Source organism: Gigantopelta aegis, chromosome 13 (assembly GCF_016097555.1).
Source record: "Gigantopelta aegis isolate Gae_Host chromosome 13, Gae_host_genome, whole genome shotgun sequence".
NCBI lineage: Eukaryota > Metazoa > Mollusca > Gastropoda > Neomphalida > Peltospiridae > Gigantopelta > Gigantopelta aegis.
In genome coordinates this window covers 27,847,260-27,869,117 of record NC_054711.1, presented here as the reverse complement: position 1 = coordinate 27,869,117, position 21,858 = coordinate 27,847,260, and the positions used below count along the sequence as shown (strand labels likewise).

Genomic DNA, 21,858 nt, shown 5'->3' with positions numbered 1-21,858 from the left:
TCTCCATGGTTTTATAAAGTTTTTCACAGAACCCCCCCCCCCAAAAAAAAAAACAACCTCCCCCTACCCTGATTTGTGTGATCAAAAGGATGATCACCAACTCTTTTTTTTTTTTTTTTGGCTGTATGGTAGCCCTATACTCCCATGGCTAGTGATATTCATTGTTGGGCTAGTAAATAACTACTAAATCCATGCCCAACGGCTAGTGAAAAACAAGGAAGTTGTCAAATGCTGCAAATCTATAACTGTATAAACAAAGTGTTTGTTGTTGTCCTAATGTTTGTAGTAGCCAAAACCAGATTTTACTTCCCAATAATTTTGTACGTATGACAAAATATATATTACAAAGTAAAATGAAATGTGACTGCTACAAACATTAGCCCACAATCTCAAACACATTGGATATACAAACACTGATTTTCTAAACAAGAAAACGTCTTGAATATGTGATTTTAGTCCCCAAGATGGAAACATCTTACAACAGCTACAAACTCCGGACATATCCATTACTGCATGGACCCCCTATCAGTAGCCACATTTCAAACCTATCAATTTTTATTGCTAATCCCTTAGGGTGGAGTGGGGATGGGGTGGGGGTACTTGCCACCCTGCCCTCCCTGCTTCTACCACCTATGACAAATATATTCATTACTGCATGGACCCACTATCACATTTCAAACCTATCAATTTTTATCAATGCATGATGCCTGGTATTATCTTCAGGGTTGGGATGGGGGTGGGGGTGGGGGATGGGGATTGTGATGGGGCATTGCCATCCTGTTCTCCCTGCTTCTACCACCTATGACAAACATATGCATGGACCCACTAAAATAGTAAAATTTTAAACCCATGAAGTCTTGTTGCTGATTCTTTTAAGCACTGTTTTGAGAGTTAATGTGTGTGTGTGTGTGGGGGGGGGGGGGACTGCCACCCTGCCTTCCCCCCAATGCTTCCAACACTTAAGACAAACATATTGATTACTGCATAAGTCCACTAACAATAATAGTCAAATTTGAAACATATCACTTTTTGCCACTGATCCCGGGGACAGAGGTGTTTTGCAGGGATTATCGGAGAGATAAAGTATACTATCAACACAGTCACTCTACTGTACAAGAGAAAGCAAACATCCCACTGACGGTGAGTCAACACTGTGACAAGAGGAAATGAAGAGTTCTGTACACAGCCATGACACAGATCTGTATAGGGTGTCTACCACCAAGTCAAATCCCAGAGACAACAATGGTAACCATAACATTGATGACCAAACTAAAGGAAGGAAGGAAATGTTTTATTTAATGACGCACTCAACACATTCCAAACCAGAAATGCATGGTTATATTAATTGCCAAATAAAGAAATGGTTCTGAGAAAAACAAGATTTAATGTTTTAAAAAATTCTGAAAAATTACAAACATGACATAAATATGTAAAGGATTTCTACCACCAAGTGAAATCTCATAGACAACAATGGTAACAATATCGGGGACATAACCAGAATGGGCCATGGTTTTGGGAAAAACACAAGTTTTAATATTTTTAAAATTCAGAAGTAAAAAAAGTGAATAGAAAACAATTTATTGAATGAAATTATACAGCTTTGAATCATTTCTATTACATCTATGAAATTATACAGCTTTGAATCATTTCTATTACATCTATGCTCTCACCTCCTAAAAAAACCTACCATCCCTCCCAAACAACTCACCCCAATACAACCCAAACAAAAATAAAAAACCTACCATCCCTCCCAAACAACTCACCCCAATACAACACAAACAAAAATAAAAAACCTACCATCCCTCCCAAACAACTCACCCCAATACAACCCAAACAAAAATAAAAACAATTAACACAAAATAAAACACTATGAATTAGAAAAATGAAAGAGTATAAAAGAGTGAAGTACTTTCATTTTGAAAACGATTTGAACATCCCAAATTAAAATCCCCGTCAGTTTGGGCTATTTCTCGCTCCAGCCAGTGCACCACGACATCAAAGGCCATGGTGTATGCTATCCTGTCTATGGGATGGTGCATATAAATGATCTCTTGCTGCTAATCAAAAAGAGCAGCCTATGAAGTGGAGACAGCGGGTTTCCTCCCTCAATAGTTGTGTGGTCCCACCGATGGGGATCGATCCCACATGGACCACACATTGAGCGAGCTTTACTAATGAAGACATTAAAAAAAAATACAGGTGTTATACCAAAATGGTGGATGTACTGTATTAAAAATTTTGAATACTGACCAAACTTCATTACAAACTTAGCGATCATAAAACAGGTGGTTAACTACCAAAATGGTGGTTGTACTGTATTAAAAACTTGTAATACTGACCAAACTTCATTACAAACTTAGCGATCATAAAACAGGTGGTTAACTACCAAAATGGTGGTTGTACTGTATTAAAAACTTCTAATACTGAATAAACTTCATTACAAACTTAGCGATCATAAAACAGGTGGTTAACTCTACCAAAATGGTGGGTGTACTGTATTAAAAACTTCTAATACTGAATAAACTTAGTTACAAACTTAGCGATCATAAAACAGGTGGTTAACTCTACCAAAATGGTGGGTGTACTGTATTAAAAACTTCTAATACTGAATAAACTTAGTTACAAACTTAGCGATCATAAAACAGGTGGTTAACTACCAAAATGGTGGGTGTACTGTATTAAAAACTTCTAATATATGGGGGAAGTTACGTGAACTAAGAAACCTCCACACCATTAAGACTGTCTTGACGAAGCCACCTAACATCAAAGACACCTACCTGCCCGAAATCGAAACTGGTAAGTCAGCTCCACCAAACTTGAAAAGTAAAAGAGGTTACGGTTAGTCTCGCCCTTGGTTCCACCACTAATGATAACTATAGCCAGCTAGTGCTTGCTTCCGGACAGAACCAATAGGAGCACCCAAACAGGGCCTCGTCATACCTAACGGAGGGTAACAGGTAAACAACATCATATTTCTGGTTCTAGCAGCCGTTTCCAAGTCTGTAAGTGCAAGAGTCGATGTCGATTTTTGTCTTATGTTTTTTGTTGATGTAAACATTTGTTAGTAAAAGCTGTAGTTACCAACTTGCAATCATCAAGGGATTCTGTTTTTTGTAACTATTACAGTTGTAGGATAAACTCATCCACCATCCCAATTAGTGCCCCATCACAAGTACATGAAAGGCTGTGGTATGTGTGATCCTGACTATGAGAGAGTGCATATAAAAGATCCCTTGCTGCTTTTTCAATAGAAAGTAAAGTTTGTTTTATTTAACGACGCCACTAGAGCACATTGATTTTTTTAAATCTTATCATCGGCTATTGGACGTCAAACATATGGTCATTCTGACACTGTTTTTAGAGGAAACCCGCTGTCGCCACATAGGCTACTCTTCTTTACGACAGGCAGCAAGGGATCTTTTATTTGCGCTTCCCACAGGCAGGACAGCACAAACCATGGCCTTTGTTGAACCAGTTATGGATCACTGGTCGGTGCAAGTGGTTTACACCTACCCATTGAGCCTTGCGGAGCACTCACTCAGGGTTTGGAGTCGGTATCTGGATTAAAAATCCCATGCCTCGACTGGGATCCGAACCCAGTACCTACCAGCCTGTAGACCGATGGCCTGCCACGACGCCACCGAGGCCGGTTTTTTCAATAGAAGTAGCTGGTCTGGTGGCTCTGGGTTTCCTCTCTTTATCTCTGTCAACCAGAGCAGGATTTAGCTCAGTGGGTTGAGTGCTCATCTGAGGTGCTTGTGTCACAGGATCGAACCACCTCAGTGGATCAATTCAACTGACTGTGTTTTTCTCGTTCCAACCAGTGCACCCACCACAACTAGTCATGCAAAGGCTGTGGTATGTGCTTTCCTGTCTGTGGGAAAGTGCATATAAAAGATCTCTTGCTGCATTAGGAAAAATGTAACAGGTTTGCTCTGATGACTACGAGTCATAATTACCAAATGTTTGAGATCCAATAGCTGATGATTAAGTAATAAAAAATGTGCTCTAGTGGTGTTGTTAAACAAAAGAAATTTCAACTTCTCTCTCTTAACCAAGTTACAAACTAACAACATGTTAAGACTCTAAATAGCTGTGAACATGCAGGACGTAGCCCAGTGGTAAAGTGCTCGTCTGATGCGCGGTCACTCTGGGATCGATCCCCTTCAGTGGTCCCATTGAACTATTTCTCGTTGCAGCCAGTGCACCAATGCTGTGGTATGTGCTATCCTGTCTGTGGGATGGTGCATATAAAAGATGCCTTGCTTCTAATGGAAAAATGTGGTGGGTTTCCTCTCTAAGATTGTATGTCGAAATAACCAAGAGTTTGACATCCATTTGCCGTCTATTAATGTCAAAACTTTATAAAAAAATAAAAATAGCTGTAGTTTAAAATGTGCTTATGTTTTATTAAATAATTGTTTCCTCTCCTTTCTGTTTGATACAAACTGTAGTTGAATTAGTAGTTCTCAGTGTAAGTTACAGTGTGTCCTGTTTAACGACACCACTAGAGCACAGTGGATGTTAAACATTCTGACTCATGGTCTTCAGAGGAAACCCACCAACTTTTTCCATTGGCAGCAAGGGATCTTTTATATGCAAAGAATAGCACATACCACAACCTTTGATATACCACTGGTTGGTTGGGAAAACCCCAATGGATCCACTGAGAAGATTTGATTCTATGACCCATGTTCTTCTGACTAAGATAAATCCCAATTAAATTCAACTGCCAAAACATTTGAAAAAAATTTTATGTACAGATAGTCAACCTATGCTGATATTCAAGTTATTTCACCATATTGTTATGCATAGTACCAATTCATTTCATATAAGTCTTGATATATTGCTAAAACCTATTTACATATATATTTATATATATATATATATGAGTAGAATCTCATTGGCTCGAACGCCCAACGGTCGAACCTACCAGTATTCTCGAACCAAGAACAAAGTCCCGATTTTTCTCTCTATTAAACCCCTTTATTTTGGTGCTGATTGGTCGAATACCCCTGGGGTAGAACAGAAGCTTTCTCTTGAACCAGTTTATTGGTCCGAACTGTAAAATTATACATATTTAGCTCGAACGGCTACGTCTATCCGAAGAAATATAAAAAATAATTTATGTATAATGTTTTCGTCGACCCTGTCACGCTTATTGTGTTGTTTATTTAGCACCTGTCGGTAATTATCTTTCAGGTACAGACAATTGTAATGCGGTAATTGTTAGATGAATGAACCTTGCAAGTAAAATCCAATCAACTCATGAGTCAATCAGACCATCTCGCCCAGCCGGTTTTAGGGAAACATGCGGGGTTGTCTGATTGATTTTTGTGTTACAGAAGCACCCGACAACGGCCGAATGCATGGTTCGAACTACCTGATGGATCGAACAGACTTTGATGCACCGACAGTGTTCGAGCCAATGAGATTCTACTGTATATATATATATAATAAATGTGACATAAATTGTGAATTATATATGTGCTATAACATTATTTTGTACCTGCCCTTATTTGGGTGTTTTTGTAAATAAAATACTGATTAACTGCTATAAAGTGAATAATGGTGTGCAACATACACCCTACACCCATTTCCTTGTATTGCACTAACCCATGACTAATTCCCTTCAAGTTAATTATATAGAAGTGAGAAAATTGCTCCTCTCTCTCTATCACACAGTGTTTGTCTATTAACGTGGGCTGAATCTGTGTAATTTACGCCTTGATACATCGTGGCACCTGTCAGATAGTTCACGTCTACCCTAACAGAGCCCCATCATGTGCTATTCCCAGCAGAGGGAGCCACCGCAGCCAGTCGGCTCACAGGCTCCTGTATCTTTATATGGAGAAAGCCAAGTCCAGCTCAAATTCCTATCATTGTGGGGAGCACACTTCTTCCTCATTCAGACTCAGCTTGCTATGTTTATTTGTCTCGCTCTCACCAAAGCTGAGACATCCACACTGATTTGGTTTTAAATAGTATTGTGTGTGGTACACTGTAGCTACTAATGACGGGGAGGATACAGGGGTAGTGTTGTTTGTGGCACACTGTAGTTGTTAATGACAGGGAGGATACAGGGGTAGTGTTGTGTGTGGCACACTAGCTATTAATGACAGGGAGGATACAAGGGTAGTGTTGTGTGTGACACACTGTAGCTATTAATGACAGGGAGGATACAGGGGCAGTGTTATGTGTGGCACACTGTAGCTATTAAGTGTTGTGTGTGGCACACTGTAGCTACTAATGACAGGGAGGATACAGGGGTAGTGTTGTGTGAGGCACACTGTAGCTATTAATGACAGGGAGGATACATGGGTAGTGTTGTGTGTGGCACACTGTAACTATTAATGACAGGGAGTGTTGTATAGGGCAGATGTTGGGGTAGTGGTGTGTTTGGCACACTGTAGCTATTAATGACAGGTAGGATACAGGGTAGTATTGTACAGGGCAGATGTAGGGGTAGTGTTGTGTGTGGCACACTGTAGCTATTATTGACAAGAAGGATACAGGGGTAGTGTTGTGTGTAGCACACTGTAGCTATTAATGACAGGGAGGATACAGGGGTAGTGTTGTATAGGGCAGGTGTAGGGGGAGTATTGCGTCTGGCACACTGTAGCTATTAATGACTAACCACTAACCACTAACCCACTATCATGTAAGCATGATGCATGCAAAGTTACCAAAAAATGCATTACACTGAAGGAATTGATAACCACAGAATCAATATTTTGATGTGTCCATTTTCCACACCCAGAGCCCCACCAACACCTGCCTTGATTGTTGAACTTTAATTTGATATAAGCACGGAAAATAAGTATAAGGAAGGAAATGTTTTATTTAACGATGCACTCAACTCATTTTATTTACGGTTATATGGCATCGGACATATGGTTAAGGACCACACAGATATTGAGAGAGAAAACCCAGTGTCACGACTTCATGGACTACTCTTTTTGATTAGCAGCAAGGGATCTTTTATATGCACCATCCCACAGACAGGATAGTACATACCATGGCCTTTGTTACACCAGTTGTGGAGTACTGGCTTGAACGAGAAACAGCCCAATGAGCCCAACAACGGGAATCAATTCTAGATCAATCGCACTTCAGGCGAGCACTGTACCACTGGACTACATCCTGCCCAGAAAATAAGTATTAATGAATGAATGAATAATGGCTGATATAGGGATAGTGTTGTGTGCCAGATATAGGGATAGTGTTGTGTATTGAATATAAAGCTAGTGTTGTGTACATAACACTGTAGTTATTAATGAAAGGGCAGATATAGGGAGTGTTATGTATAGCATAGTGTGACCGTGAGCACACTGATAGATAGAGGATTAGTGTTCTGTATCGCATACAATAGCTATTGATACAAGGGCAGTTATAGGAGTGGCATTGTATACACCATACTGTAGCTGCTAATGCAAGGGCAGTTATAGGAGTGGTGTTGTATACAGCATACTGTAGCTGTTAATGCAAGGGCAGTTATAGGAGTGGTGTTGTATACAACATACTGTAGCTGTTAAATGCAAGGGCAATTATAGGAGTGGTGTTGTATACAGCATACTGTAGCTGTTAGTATAGCATACTGTAACCATTAATGCAAGGGCAGATACAGAAGAGGGGTTGTATACAACATAATCAAGCAGGGAGGAGCTGGGAGACTGAAGGGGAGGGTAAGTTTAGAATGGTTCTTTTCCTTTACTACCTTGATCACTTTAAAAAGATTCTCAAACACGGAACCCAAAACCCCCAGTCCATTACCAGACGCACCATTAGGAATCAGGTGCAAACAGCAGACAGGTATATCTGAGCTTATCTAACAACATCATTGCGTGTTACCTGCACATGACGGGATAGAGCACGGCGTAACACCAGTAATCAGCATAATGGTCAGTAATTACGCTAATGTAGACTTAATGTTCGTATTTCACAGCACGAAAGTGGAGCAGCCATTATGGCGAGTACACAGTTTCACAGAGTTGTAAACAACACGACTTACCAATCACAACGCTCTTACTGCATACCATAAAGTTTAGCGCCTCCTGGTGTGGAACGCTCCTCAAAGCTTCACGACTCTGCGACATGGCATTGAGCCATTAATAAATGAGGCTACCAATGGATTTTTTTTTGGTGTGTCAACAATTAAAGACGTACTACCAAAGAAATTTTTTATTATCTCATAGTTAAGTAAATTACTAATTGAAGAGATTTTTATACGACACTCCAGCACATTGTCCGACTACCAATGGGTTCTGTATTTTAAAAAAATTAGACTACCAAAGAAAAGGAATGAAGAATCGTTTTACTTAAAGTGTTCTATATTACATACTATAGTATGACACATTGTCACTATTTTACTTACTACTATAAATGACATTACAGTATCTCACAACACACTGAAGTCCAATACATCTAGGTAAAATATTTGCTTGATGCGCGATCGGTCTGGGATCAATCCCCGTCGGTGGACTATTTCTTGTTCCAGCCAGTGCGTCACAACTGGTATGACAAAGGCCATGGTATGTACTGTCCTGCCTGTGGGATGGTGCATATAAAAGATGCCTTGCTACTAATCAAAAAGAGTAGCCCATGAAGTGGCGACAAAGGGTTTCCTCTTTCAATATCTGTGATCCTTAACCATATGTCTGACACCATATAACCCTAAATAAAAAATGTGTTGAGTGCATCATTAAAAAACATTTTCTTCTTCTTCCAATATATCTAGTTCCAACTGAGTTGCATCGTGGACTAAACACACTGCCACATTTCAGCAAATTTAAACAATCCTTGCCGAAAATGTAAATATAACAAAAGCACTCCCTCCTGTAGAACCTCAATCCCTTCTGTAATAATTTCAAGCTTTTTATATTTGCGCATTTCACCATTTGTATGTAGTAAATGAAATGTATAATTATGTGCTGGCACATAAATAAACCAGAAATGAAAGGTTATCTTTAAGATATCCTGTTTACCTCCAGACACATAACAAATATATTAGCTTTAACAACACTGAGTGCATCTACACAATAGTTATTTATAGCCATAGTTAAAGTGTGGGACCCTGAACCAGCTTGTTAGTATGCTCCTTAGCCTAATCATTTTGTTAAAGTGTTCATATTTTAATAATCTAAAGTTAACGTTTGTTTTGTTTAATGACACCACTAGAGCACATTGGTTTATTAATCATGGGCTACTGGATGTCAAACATTTGGTAATTTCGACATATAGTCTTTTTTCATTAGTCAAGGGATCTTTTATATGCACCATCCCACAGACAGGATAGCACATACCACAACCTTTTTATAACCAGTCTTGGTGCACTTGCTGGAATGAGAAATAGCCCAATGAGCCCACCAACGAGGATCGATCCTAGAATGACCACTCATCAAGCGCACATTTTACCAATGGGCTACGTCCCGCTCCATTTTTTTTTAAGGACACCACTAGAGCACACAGATTTCTTAATCATTTGCTATTGGATCTTCAAACACTGTTCACCAACCCAGGCCTGTTACTTGTTTCATATACCTACCAGCCCCTAAATAATAGTTTATTTAAACCAAATATACACATAGAAAAAACTGACAAACACCTAGCTACCCCCTCCATGTGAACAGTTCTGGAATGGCCCTTAATAAGATATGCAGGCCTACAGGTTGCACTAAACCAAATAAATAACTTCTGGCTGGGTCAAAGTTCGAGGTGCACCAAACTTTTGATAGAGAAGTTAACACCACAAGTCCTGTGATTGGTTATAAATGTGAGTGTGTTGGTTGTAAAAAAAATTTAGTTTCATCTGGGCTAAAAATGTATACAAAGTACTGAAATTTTGTGCGAAACCAGGGGTGTTTTCGTCAGTTAATACTTTGAGGTAGGGGTTGTAGTACTGATATTTATGGGTCATAGTTTGGTTGATATATTGCATATAGTGTTTTTAAACACAAATGTGTTAACATGGTCGCCTATGGGATTTTATTTGGTATAGTCCTACCTACAAGTGTAACCTTGACACGTAACATAGTCAAACAAGGAGAATCCTTCGAACATCACTCTACTGTAATCATCTGATGGAGACATTTCTACATTTTAGCACCACCCTGTAAGTCAACTTGACATGCTATTCCTGACACAAGTATTTGTGGAAAGGAAGAGTAGAAAGAGTTGTCTCCCTTTAATACATGATCTGTTGATAAGGAGATGAAAGGAGTAAACTATAGCTGTTACAACTAGGTAGCTGCAAATTTTGATGTAGAGTGTAAAAGAATGAATGAATGAATGAATGAATGAATGAATGAATGAATGAATGAATGAATGAATGAATGAATGAATGAATGAATGAATGAATGAATGAATGAATGTTTAACGATATTCCAGCATGAAAAATACATCAGCTATTGGGTGTCAAACTATGGTAATTCAAAACATGAAGTGAAGAGAAAGAAACAAGGAAAGACATGTTTTATTTAACGATGCACTCAACATATTTTATTTACGGTTATATGGCATCAGACATATGCAGACCTGTCAACCCTCCCGGATTCCGCGGGAGTCTCCCGGTATTTGATCAAATCTCCTTTCCCCTGTGCGGGAGACAGTTTCTCCTGTTAAATGACATTTTTGTAAGCATAAAAACAAAATCGATCCTCTTTTGTCAAAATAACAGAAGGGAAGTAACTCTGCCTTTTTTTCTCATTCGGAAAATGTCGACTACTTTCGGTTTCCGAGAATGTAACAGGCCGAATTGTCCCGACTGTTTAACCTTTGCCGAAGTGAGAATTGTGGGATAGCCTATTTATATTGTTAAAAAAGCACATGGAGTTTATAAAATGATGTGTTATTATAATGTTTGTTGTCATCGTAATGGCTACGAAGCGTGTTGCCGCTAATAAACAGGCTGTGTATTGACATTCAGTGTTGCCATATAAAAAAAAAAAAAAACTATCCAATTTAGTTCCAATAGCCGATGATAAGATTAAAAATCAATGTGCTCTAGTGGCGTCGTTAAATAAAACAAACTTTACTTTTAATAACACCTCTGAATTGTAAAATGTCTTCCCACTGGATTACATAATGCAACTATGACAAATCTGAGTTGACAGCGATACACACGATGCATGTTAAAATCACATGTCACAGCAAGACAACGAAAAGACCAATTAGCTGTATAAACATACTTGTGTCAGTTAATTTTGTATGTTTGTGCGGTAAAATGTTGGTTATAAGGGTACACTTCAAGAATTATTTTTGTACAATTAAAAAATGTTGTGTTTGACATTGACATAAAGTTACTCACGGAAATGGGTATAATTCCGGTATATTTCACACGATGTCCGTAATGAGGTTTTACTTATGATTAATGAAAATACAATGTTTATTGCATCATTATAATGATTTTAAATCAGTACCACGCCACCGTTCCTCATTATAGTAAAAACTGAATATTAATTTATAAGATTTATATAAATTTGTCTTTGGTACTTAGGTACACTAACCACAAATGATAATGTAACGCAACCTGTAAGGCTGTAAGTGTAATACCGTAAATGTACTAATTATTTTTTTTATTTCTTGTTCATGTTCTTAACATTTTTGGATAAAAAAAATTTTTTTTTTAAATATGTATTAAATCATAATAATATTTAAACTTAAACTTTTTTTTTTTAATGCCAAGATCTAAAGTTAAGAAGTATATATGACATTATAAAGTATTCATATAACTTATTGTAATAATTTTTTTTTTAAATCTTGCGATTTTGGGTTAAATTGTGTGAATTTAAAAAATCTCCTGCTTTCTCTTGACTAAAGGTTGACAGGTCTGCATATGGTTAGGGACCGCACAGATATTGACAGAGGAAACCCACTGTCGCCACTTCATGGGCTACTATTTTCTGATTAGCAGCAAGGGATCTTTTATATGCACCATCCCACAGGCAGGATGGCACACACAATGGCCTTTGATATACCAGTCGTGGTGCACTGGCTGGAACGAGAAATAGCCCAATGGGCCAACCGACTATTTCCTTCCTTTCTTCCATTATCGCTGCTGCTGTTGTAGGAAAAATAATATCTATTTTTCTGCTTCAATCTTTGTGAAGAAGAAACAAAAGCATACAAGATCTCTCAAAGGCAGAACGTGCTGTGGCACATGTGATTCGGCACACACGCCGTTAGGTCTGCAATCTGTTTTCAATGTCCTCACATCTCTTAATAGGCAGATAGCGGATGTCACTATAACCTGATAGGAGATAACACTGCCCCAGCACTTCAACATGTCACTCTGTCAAGTGGATGAGTAAGGGACATACAGCTATGAATAGCTGAGAAGGTAATTAATTATACATTTCTGAGAAGAAACAAAATGTCTTCATATTCTGGTGCAGGAAACTGGGCAGAAAACTGGGTCAAGGACTGTGGTGAGTGAAGTTTCTTAGGGTTTTTTGGGGGGTTACTTAGCTATCAATGAAAAAACACTTTGCAGCACCCCCACACCAAAAAAAAAAAATCCCCAACAAGCAAAACAATTAACCCAGAAAGAAATCAATAATCAGAGAAAAAATAACAGAAAAACAAAACAAAAACAGGCACATACATGTAACAGAAGTAAGAACTCTTGTGTATTCACTTTCGCCATAGACAGAACAGCACATACCACTGCCTTTGATAAACCAACTGTAGTACAATGGTTAATGGAACATGACCCCACAAAACCCCCCCCCACAAAAAATAAACAAAAAACAAACAAAACAACAACAAACAGTCCCAGGTCTAATAAGAAATGGACTAGAAAGAGGATAAATGAAGGAAGGAAGGAAGGAAGGAAGGAAGGAAGGAAGGAAGGAAGGAATGTTTAACGACACCCCAACATGAAAAATACATCGGCTATTGGGTGTCAAACTATGGTAAGTCAAAACATGAAATGATGATCAACATCAATATAAAAATTCAAGAGTCAAATTAAAACACAGTGTAAAGACCTGTGCAAAAATACAAATATCACAGATGTATAAAATTAAAATTTAGAGTAAAAGTCAGTATCACATAAAAAATTGTAAAACAAAGAAAGAGGATAAACACAACTGCAACTGCAACTGCATACAAAATGGATAACAAAATAAAACATTATATGTATCAGTATTTGCAAACAGAAAACAGAATAAAACATGTAGTAGCACATGGATTCCTGTCTTTAAAAGTAGTACAATGAGTTGATAAAATGGTTATTAAAGGCATACTGTCACAGATTTAAGGACCTTATTTCTCTAAAAATAGATAATAAATAAAAATTACATTAATTGTTGGAAACCAAATCTAGCTATCGCATCACCGTAACGATCCACGATGGAGTGAAATCCATGTCATCCCTCTCAGCAATTTTAGTTTTTAAATTATGGACCATTGCCATAATTCAATTATTTTTTACAAAATGTCATTAATAAATGGAGTATGGTGGTTATGAAGATGGGTGAATAAAGTACATTTAGGGACAAATCGAATTATATTTGTTCAGGTAATACTTTGTTAGACCATTAAATAGGTCGGTGGTCTGTGGCAATATGCCTTTAAATAGGTCAGTGGTCTGTGGCAATATGCCTTTAAATAGGTCAGTGGTCTGTGACACTCTACTTACTCAAAAACGATGATTCCAAAATGTCGGTTTTCCAGAAAGACCAACAGTGTCTCTCGGAATAAAGACACATACAGAACGCATGGAACTCATTGTGCAGCAAGCATGCTACCAATGTGATGACCTTTTACAAGAGTCTCCCTCATCAGTAAATGGTACCAAGTATGTAAATAGACTTTATCAAAACAATCTAACCACTGAATCATCCGAGAATGCTACTGTTACCATTTTAGTTGATTTAAAAACTACAAACATTTTTCCCATTCCAACCAACATAACAGTAAATTGTGTTGAGTACTAGCTGTTATCATTTTGATTAATTTTAAAACTCCATAACAGAGGCTGTGATACATGTATGTGTTATCCTGTTTGTAGGATGGCACATATAAAAGATCCCTTGCTGCTTATGGAAAAGAGTAGCCCATGGTGTGGCGAAGCAGGTTTTCTTACTCATTAGATGTGTGGCCCATGGTTAACCATATGTCTAATGTCATATAACCATAAAATAAAAATAAAATCACCCCCCCCCCCCCCCCCCCCCCCCCCCAAACAATAAACCTATGAATAAGTATCTCAGGTGATATTTTCTTAACCAGAGAAGTAAACATGTTTTGGAAATAAAAAAACCCAACCTATTTTTGTGTGCAATTTACAAATCAATCAGCTCACAAATAAATAACTTGTAGTAAATTTTAAAGTATGGAAAAAGACGTTCCCTGTGGGATGGACTTTAGGTAACTCGATCCAACTGTTGGTAATAGAAAAGAGCATCTCTGACAAAACAACCCAATTAAAGTCTAGGTACTTCAAACTGTTGGTAATAGAAATCAGCAGTTCTGACAAAACAACCCAATTAAAATCTAGGTAACTTCGACTGTTGGTAATAGAAATCATCCGTTCTGACAAAACAACCCAATTAAAGTCTAGGTAACTTCGACTGTTGGTAATAGAAATCAGCGGTTCTGACAAAACAACCCAATTAAAGTCTAGGTAACTTCGACTGTTGGTAATAGAAATCAGCGGTTCTGACAAAACAACCCAATTAAAGTCTAGGTAACTTCGACTGTTGGTAATAGAAATCAGCGGTTCTGACAAAACAACCCAATTAAAGTCTAGGTAACTTCGACTGTTGGTAATAGAAATCAGCCGTTCTGACAAAACAGTGGTAAGAGAGTAAAAGAAGTCAATCTGTAACTAGTTATTGGTATGCATGGCTACCAATGGCTCCTAGATAGAATGTCCATTGATTCAATCATAACTTAGTTTGGCTACAATTCCAATTTTGCAACCCTTCTAAATATATCTTGTTGCAAGTCTATTTGCATTTATATTAACTAATATGTCAAAAAAGGTCACCCAATTTAGTGACCAAGTTTAATGTCCATTTATATTTTATATTAACTTATATTTTCCTTTTTTATTCTTAGTTTGGCTAGGTATGCAGGTATTCCTGTATCATTTGTCAATAAACTTCTCAACAATTTCAGTTAGTCTATAATATAACACACAAGACTGTTTTAACAGATTTCAGTCGTTCTGGCTGCTTCTTATCTTTTGATGTGCACCACCAAAGCCTTTTCTGTACTTATCCAACGCCACACTCTACAAGAATCTTTTAATGCTCATGTCAAGTCGACTATCATGCTAAATATTGCATACAAAGATGAATTTCATAAAGTCAATGGCAATGGAAGCCACCATCTTTATCATTTAAAGGCATACTGTCACAGATTTAAGGACCTTATTTCTCTGAAAATGAATAATAAATCAAAATTACATTAATTTTTACAGACCAAATATAGCTATTGCATCACTTTAACTAAACCATGATGGAGTGAAATCCATTTCAACCCTCTCAGCAATGTTAGTTTTTTTAATTATGGACCATTGCCATAATTCAATTATTTTTACAAAATATCATTAATAAGTGGAGTATGGTGATTATCATTTAACACAGAAGTGACTATATATACACAGTGACCATTTAGAAAGAAAGAAATGTTTTATTTAATGACACACTCAACACATTTTATTTATGGTTATATTGCATCAGACATATGGTTAAGAACCACACAGATTTTGAGAGGAAACCCGCTGTCACTACTACATGGGCTACTCTTTCCGATTAGCAGCAAGGGATCTTTTATTTGTGCTTCCCACAGGCAGGATAGCACAAACCATAGCCTTTGTTGAACCAGTTTTGGATCACTGGTCGGTGCAAGTGGTTTTCACCTACCCATTGAGCCTTACAGAGCACTCACTCAGGGTTTGGAGTCGGTATCTGGATTAAAAATCCCATGCCTCGACTGGGATCCGAACCCAGTACCTACCAGCCTGTAGACCGATAGCCTAACCACGACACCACCAAGAATGAGTTATAGAACAGGTTATTTATATATGTATATATATATATATATATATGTCATACTAGATGTCCCAGTCATCTGACACTGATTTTAACAGCAAGCAAATAAACAACAATGACAATGTGTCTGCCAAGGGGGTTTGATCCTATAATGCATCACACCTAGACACATACTCTATTGACTGAGTTAGAAAATTTGTTCTTCCCACATCCACTATAAACACTGAAAATAATTATAAAACTTTTATAAAACTGAATGTTATATGTCAAAATGTAGATTTAAAAACCCCCACTCCTTTGAAACAAAGTTTTGCATACACGTAAAAGCAGAAAGTTATTCATGTTTTATAAAGAGGTGTGCCTGAGGTGGAAAAAGCTGAATAAATATACTTTGGGTTGAAACGATCCAACAACAGCTATAATATACTCAGGGACCATGTATTTAAAGAGTTATCGATTTATCGTATGGCATAGCTAGATTACCAGTTTATAAATGAGGGAGAGAGGAAAGAGAGAGAGAAGGAGAGGGAGAGGGAGAGGGAGAGAGGTAGAGAGAGGGGGAGAGAGGAAGAGGTGGAGAGGGAGAGAGTGAGAGACTGAGAGAGAGAGAGAGAGAGAGAGAGAGAGAGAGAGAGAGAGAGAGAGAGAGAGAGAGAGAGAGAGAGAGAGAGAGAGAGAGAGAGAGAGAGAGAGAGAGAGAGAGAGATCATAGTGTGGCATCTCCCCATTGGGCTGTACGAATAATCACCTGCTGAGAACTAGTACTGAGATACGAACCCAGTACCTCCCAGCCCTAAATCTGATGACTTAGCCACCACACCTCTTACACCAGTAACTCACTGTGGACTGTGCAGTCAACTTGTATAACAACCTGACACAAATCAAGATGAGCCATATAGACTGAACAGATAGTTAACTTAATTCACCAGAAATTGTGTTTGTCGAAAGTTGTGTGTATCCATTACAGACTGACGTTAAATCAATATTAACTGCATTAACAGTTAGCTTACAAAATTGGACCAGTAAATCAAGCAAGGCTACATGGACTGGAAACATATTTAACCAAATTTACCTGGTGTCACTGCTGAGGTGCTGGCAAAATCGTATCCAACAAAATCCAGTGCAACGGAAAGGTCACAGGTAAGTTAACGAGTCCCAGATCAACAGGTAAATATCGTATCCTTACTTTGTGAATGAGATCACAAAAATGCTTGTGAAACAATCCACACGGGAAATATCGATGGAAGTTAAATTCCGAGTAGGGTAGTCCGAAAGGCCGAGCGTGGCCTTATGTTGATACAACATTGAAAAGGACTGGGAAACTTTGTCAACACAAAGGAAGGGGTACGGCGAGGCCTTGTTGGGGTATACTGATTTCAAAATGTGCTGTAATGTCAGTTCTGTTACTTTATCACAGTAGGTAACCAACGTTTTCATTTTGAAATGAAATTAAAAGGAAAGGAATGTTAATTCAATGACACCTCAGCACATTGTAATCTATAACTACTTGGTGTTCAGTATACATACATGTAGTTATTGCATCGGCAGGTAAAATTCCAAGAAAAGGAATATTAGTTTAATAACACCTTTGTACATTTTAAACTATGACTATACTTGAAAAGTTAAAGTTTATTTGTGTTTAGTGACACCGTTAAAGCACATTGATTTATTAATCATTGGCAATTGGAAGGAAGGAAATGTTTTATTTCATGATGCACTCAACACATTTTATTTAATGTTATATGGCGTCAGACATATGGTTAAGGACCACACAGATATTGAGAGGAAACCCGCTGTCGCCACTTCATGGGCTACTCTTTTCGATTAGCAGCAAGGGATCTTTTATATGCACCATCCCACAGACAGAATAGCACATACCACGGCCTTTGATATACCAGTCGCGTTGCACTGGCTGGAATGAAAAATAGCCCAATGGGCCCACTGACGGTGATCGATCCCAAACTGACCGTGCATCGAGCGAGTGATTTACCACTGGGCTACGTCCCACCCCTGGGTAGTAAAAAGAAACAGGGCACAGTAATAAAAAGTCTTCTCCAAGTGGAGAGAAAACCAGCCTCGGTTGTGTCATGGTAGGCCATCGGTCTACAGGCTGGTAGGTACTGGGTTCGGATCCCAGTCGAGGCATGGGATTTTTAATCCAGATACCGACTCCAAACCCTGAGTGAGTGCTCCGCAAGGCTCAATGGGTAGGTGTAAACCACTTGCACCGACCAGTGATCTATAACTGGTTCAACAAAGGCCATGATTTGTGCTATTCTGCCTGTGGGAAGCGCCAATAAAAGATCCCTTGCTGCTAATCGGAAGAGTAGCCCATGTAGTGGCGACAGTGGGTTTCCTCTCAAAATCTGTGTGGTCCTTAATCATATGTCTGACGCCATATAACCGTAAATAAAATGTGTTGAGTGCATCGTTAAATAAAACATTTCTTTCTTTCTTTCTTTCTTAATTCCAGCACTTAACATGGATGCCAAATCATGCCACTGTATTGCCTTTATAAACTGGCTGATGTGTTCAGTGTTCTGATGGATGGACGGCAAGTTTAAAAAGAGAAACTAGTGCATGGTCATATAATAATTATGTAACTTATATTGTTGATTATTTACTGCTGAAATATTGTCCTACATTGTTTATTATAGTTGATAATTGTATTGCACTTTGTACAGGTACTGGAGTCCTGTGAACGGACCCTAGACTTACTAGACTCGGCCCGTGCCAGAGTACTCGCGTACTCTTGGAGATCCTAGTAACAAGAATCCACTTGAACTAGTTTCTATGATGATACTAGGAATTCGTCCTTACACTAACCTCTTTTCTTGATGTGGCCAATCTAACAGACTCAACTATATACATACAGTCCATCCCATCTTCCTAAAAAAATGTTGGGTTTTTTTGTAAATAATTTCAGTTTGTTTTGATGTAAAGAAAAGTAAAAGTGTTTTGGAAATACCCCCCCCCCCCTCCAAAAGAAAAGGACTGTATTTTTGTATGTAATTTAGAAAACAAATGGCTCAGAAATAAATAACTTGTAGTAAATTCCATAGTATGAAAAAAGGTTTTCCCTGTGGGTTGAACATAAATGGCTAAGAAATAACTATCTTGTAGTAAAATCTATAGTTTGAAAAAAAGGCGTTCTCTGTGGGACGGACTATAAAGTAGTATGCTGGAATAGGTGGTGTCAAGGACAAGCTTGAACCAAAAGTTTGTTTTGTTTAACAAGACCACTAGAGCACATTGATTCATTAATCATGCTTGAACCAGTGTTGGATATTTAAGGACTTAACATTAGTTTCGTTAGAACTGTTAACTCTAAGAGGGGCCCCTTTCACAAGGACAACCAACAATTCTGCAAACATATTTGTGCCCAGGTTTTATGTGCTTGAACACTACTTGGACATATGTACTTAAAATCAGCTTACTCCTTACTGTTAACCCTAACAGGGCCTTCCCCTCCACAAGGCCAACTGACTTCTCAAAATAAAGGCCATATCAGGTAAAAAGAAAAAAAAAGAAAAAAAAAAAGAAGAAGAAAGATCGAAAAACATAACATCTTTTTTATAGCGATGAACCAAGTTCACCGGCATTCCATGTTGACCCTTATAAAGTGCGAATCACCAGCAACACTGGTGTCACTTGAAACCAGCTAAACCACGGCAGATTTAATACCCACGGACCTCCTGCGGGTTTTCCCTCCAGTTCCCCTCCATGAAAATATACCGGCCAATCACTGCCGCTTACCGGCTCGGAGACGCTTTGAGGTTTGCATTAACAGGTAGGCACGAGATCTTCAGGTAAGGGGCGAACGTCCCAAGATCTTTTGTCAGGGAAAACCAAACATCTCGGGGCAAATAGTTGGTGACTTCCCAGTTGTTGGGCTTGCTTGATACTTGTAAGAGAAATGGAAGGTGAATTTTAAGATAACACTTAGGAAGTTTATAATCAGGGGTGTAGCATATTCTGGGCATGGAGGAGTGGGGTTGAATATGAACCTAGCAGACCCTTTTGTTTACATTTCCCCAGGGACATCTATGTGAATCGACTAATATTGCAGTGGGGTGGGTGGGGGGTGGGGGGGGGGGGTGGTTTAACTGACAAGCATTAGGCTAGTTATCTTTTGAAAGGAAAGGAATAGAATCTTTGTTTAACGACAGCTTAGTACATTTTAAACTATGTCTAACATATGGATGTTTGAAAAATTGAGAGAGGGAGGGACAGAGGGAGAGGGAGGGAGGGAGGGAGGGAGAGAGAGAGAGAGAGAGAGAGAGAGAGAGAGAGAGAGAGAGAGAGAGAGAGAGAGAGAGAGAGAGAGAGAGAGAGAGAGAGAGAGAGAGAGAGAGAGAGGGGAGAGAGAGATTGACAGAGGGAGAGAGGGATTGACAGAGAGGGGGGAGAGAGGGATTGACAGAGGGGGGAGAGAGAGAGAGAGAGAGAGAGAGAGAGAGAGAGAGAGAGAGAGAGAGAGAGAGAGAGAGAGAGAGAGAGAGAGAGAGAGAGAGAGAGAGAGAGAGAGAGAATGACGGAGGGAGAGATGGATGAATGGACACACAGACAGAGACAGACAGAGGCAGGCAGGCAAGCAGACAGAGACAGACAGACAGACAGACAGACAGACAGACAGACACACACACACACACACACACACACACAGAGACATACACAGGCTATTCCTACAGCTTAGCTTAAAATTATGCTTAAATTTGTCATCATGGAGCAGTCAATACAGTATATGTAATTCAAAAATCAACATGCCGGTCCTTGTCCCTCCAGCAACAGCAGGCTACCTTTATACCAAATGGCTGTAATTTCTCCATAATCATTTCAGAAACAAATAAACCATTTGGACATTTTTAGAGAATTTGGTGATTCGGCAACCTATTACAATGGATAAACATTAGCTAGTGCCGTGGAGTAAGCCACATTTATTAGTAATGGTAATGTACCAGAAACTGCACCAATGGTGGAAGAAAGAAGGAAGGAAGGATGTTTTATTTAATGACACATTAAACACATTTTAATTATGGTTATATGACATCATACACACACACACACACACACACACACACACACACACAGATATTAGAGGGAGCCCTCTGTTGTCATAGCAGCAAGGGATCTTTTATATGAACCATCCCACAGACAGGACAGTACATACCACTGCTTTAGTGGAGCACTGGCTTGAAGACGAATTTGTCGAATGGGCCTACTACATGATGGGGACTGATCTTAGACCAACTGCACATCAATAGAGTGCTTTACCACTGGGCTGTGTTCTGCCCCCCCCCCCCCCCCACCCCCACCCCCCCCACCAATGGTGGACTCTAAAACAAAAAGGTTAAAAACTCAGTAAATCACTAACAACTAACAACTAACATTAAACCCTCTTATGGACAGACAGCCCATATAACGGAGGTGTGTGTCCACAGAAGCGTACTCGAACCTTTAAGATAAAAATAATTTTCAAAATAAGACAATTGTGAAGATTGACATGAATAGAAAAGGTATTGTAAATGTTTGGTAATATATTACTAGCCTCGGTGGTGGTGTTGTGGTTAAGCCATTGGATGCAAGGCTGGTAGGTGCTGGGTTCGCCTCCTGGTACAGGCTCCCACCCAGAGCGAGTTTAACAATCCTGTGGGAAGGTGTTAGATCACTACATCGACTTCTCTCTCAGTAACCACTATCAACTATAACCACTAACCCACTGTCCTGGACAGACAGCCCAGATAGCTGAAGTGTGTGACAAGGAAATAAAGTTATTTTGTTTAGTGACACCACTAGAGCACATTGATTTATTAATCATCACCTGTTGGATGTCAAACATATTGTAATTCTGACATAT

General features: G+C 38.8%; 1 protein-coding gene across 6 annotated transcripts in view; it reads right to left on the bottom strand.

The window, feature by feature from the left end:
- Positions 1 to 21,858, bottom strand: part of LOC121387613 (tensin-1-like) — a 231,028-nt gene that overhangs the window by 208,338 nt on the left and 832 nt on the right. Inside the window, exon 1 of one of the 6 annotated variants that reach the window (XM_041518775.1) lies at positions 17,074 to 17,409. The exons of the other annotated variants lie outside the window; for them this stretch is intronic. The gene's annotated coding sequence lies outside the window, so the exon portion shown is untranslated. Of the gene's footprint in view, positions 1 to 17,073; positions 17,410 to 21,858 lie in introns of those variants that run through there. 6 annotated transcript variants of the gene reach the window in all.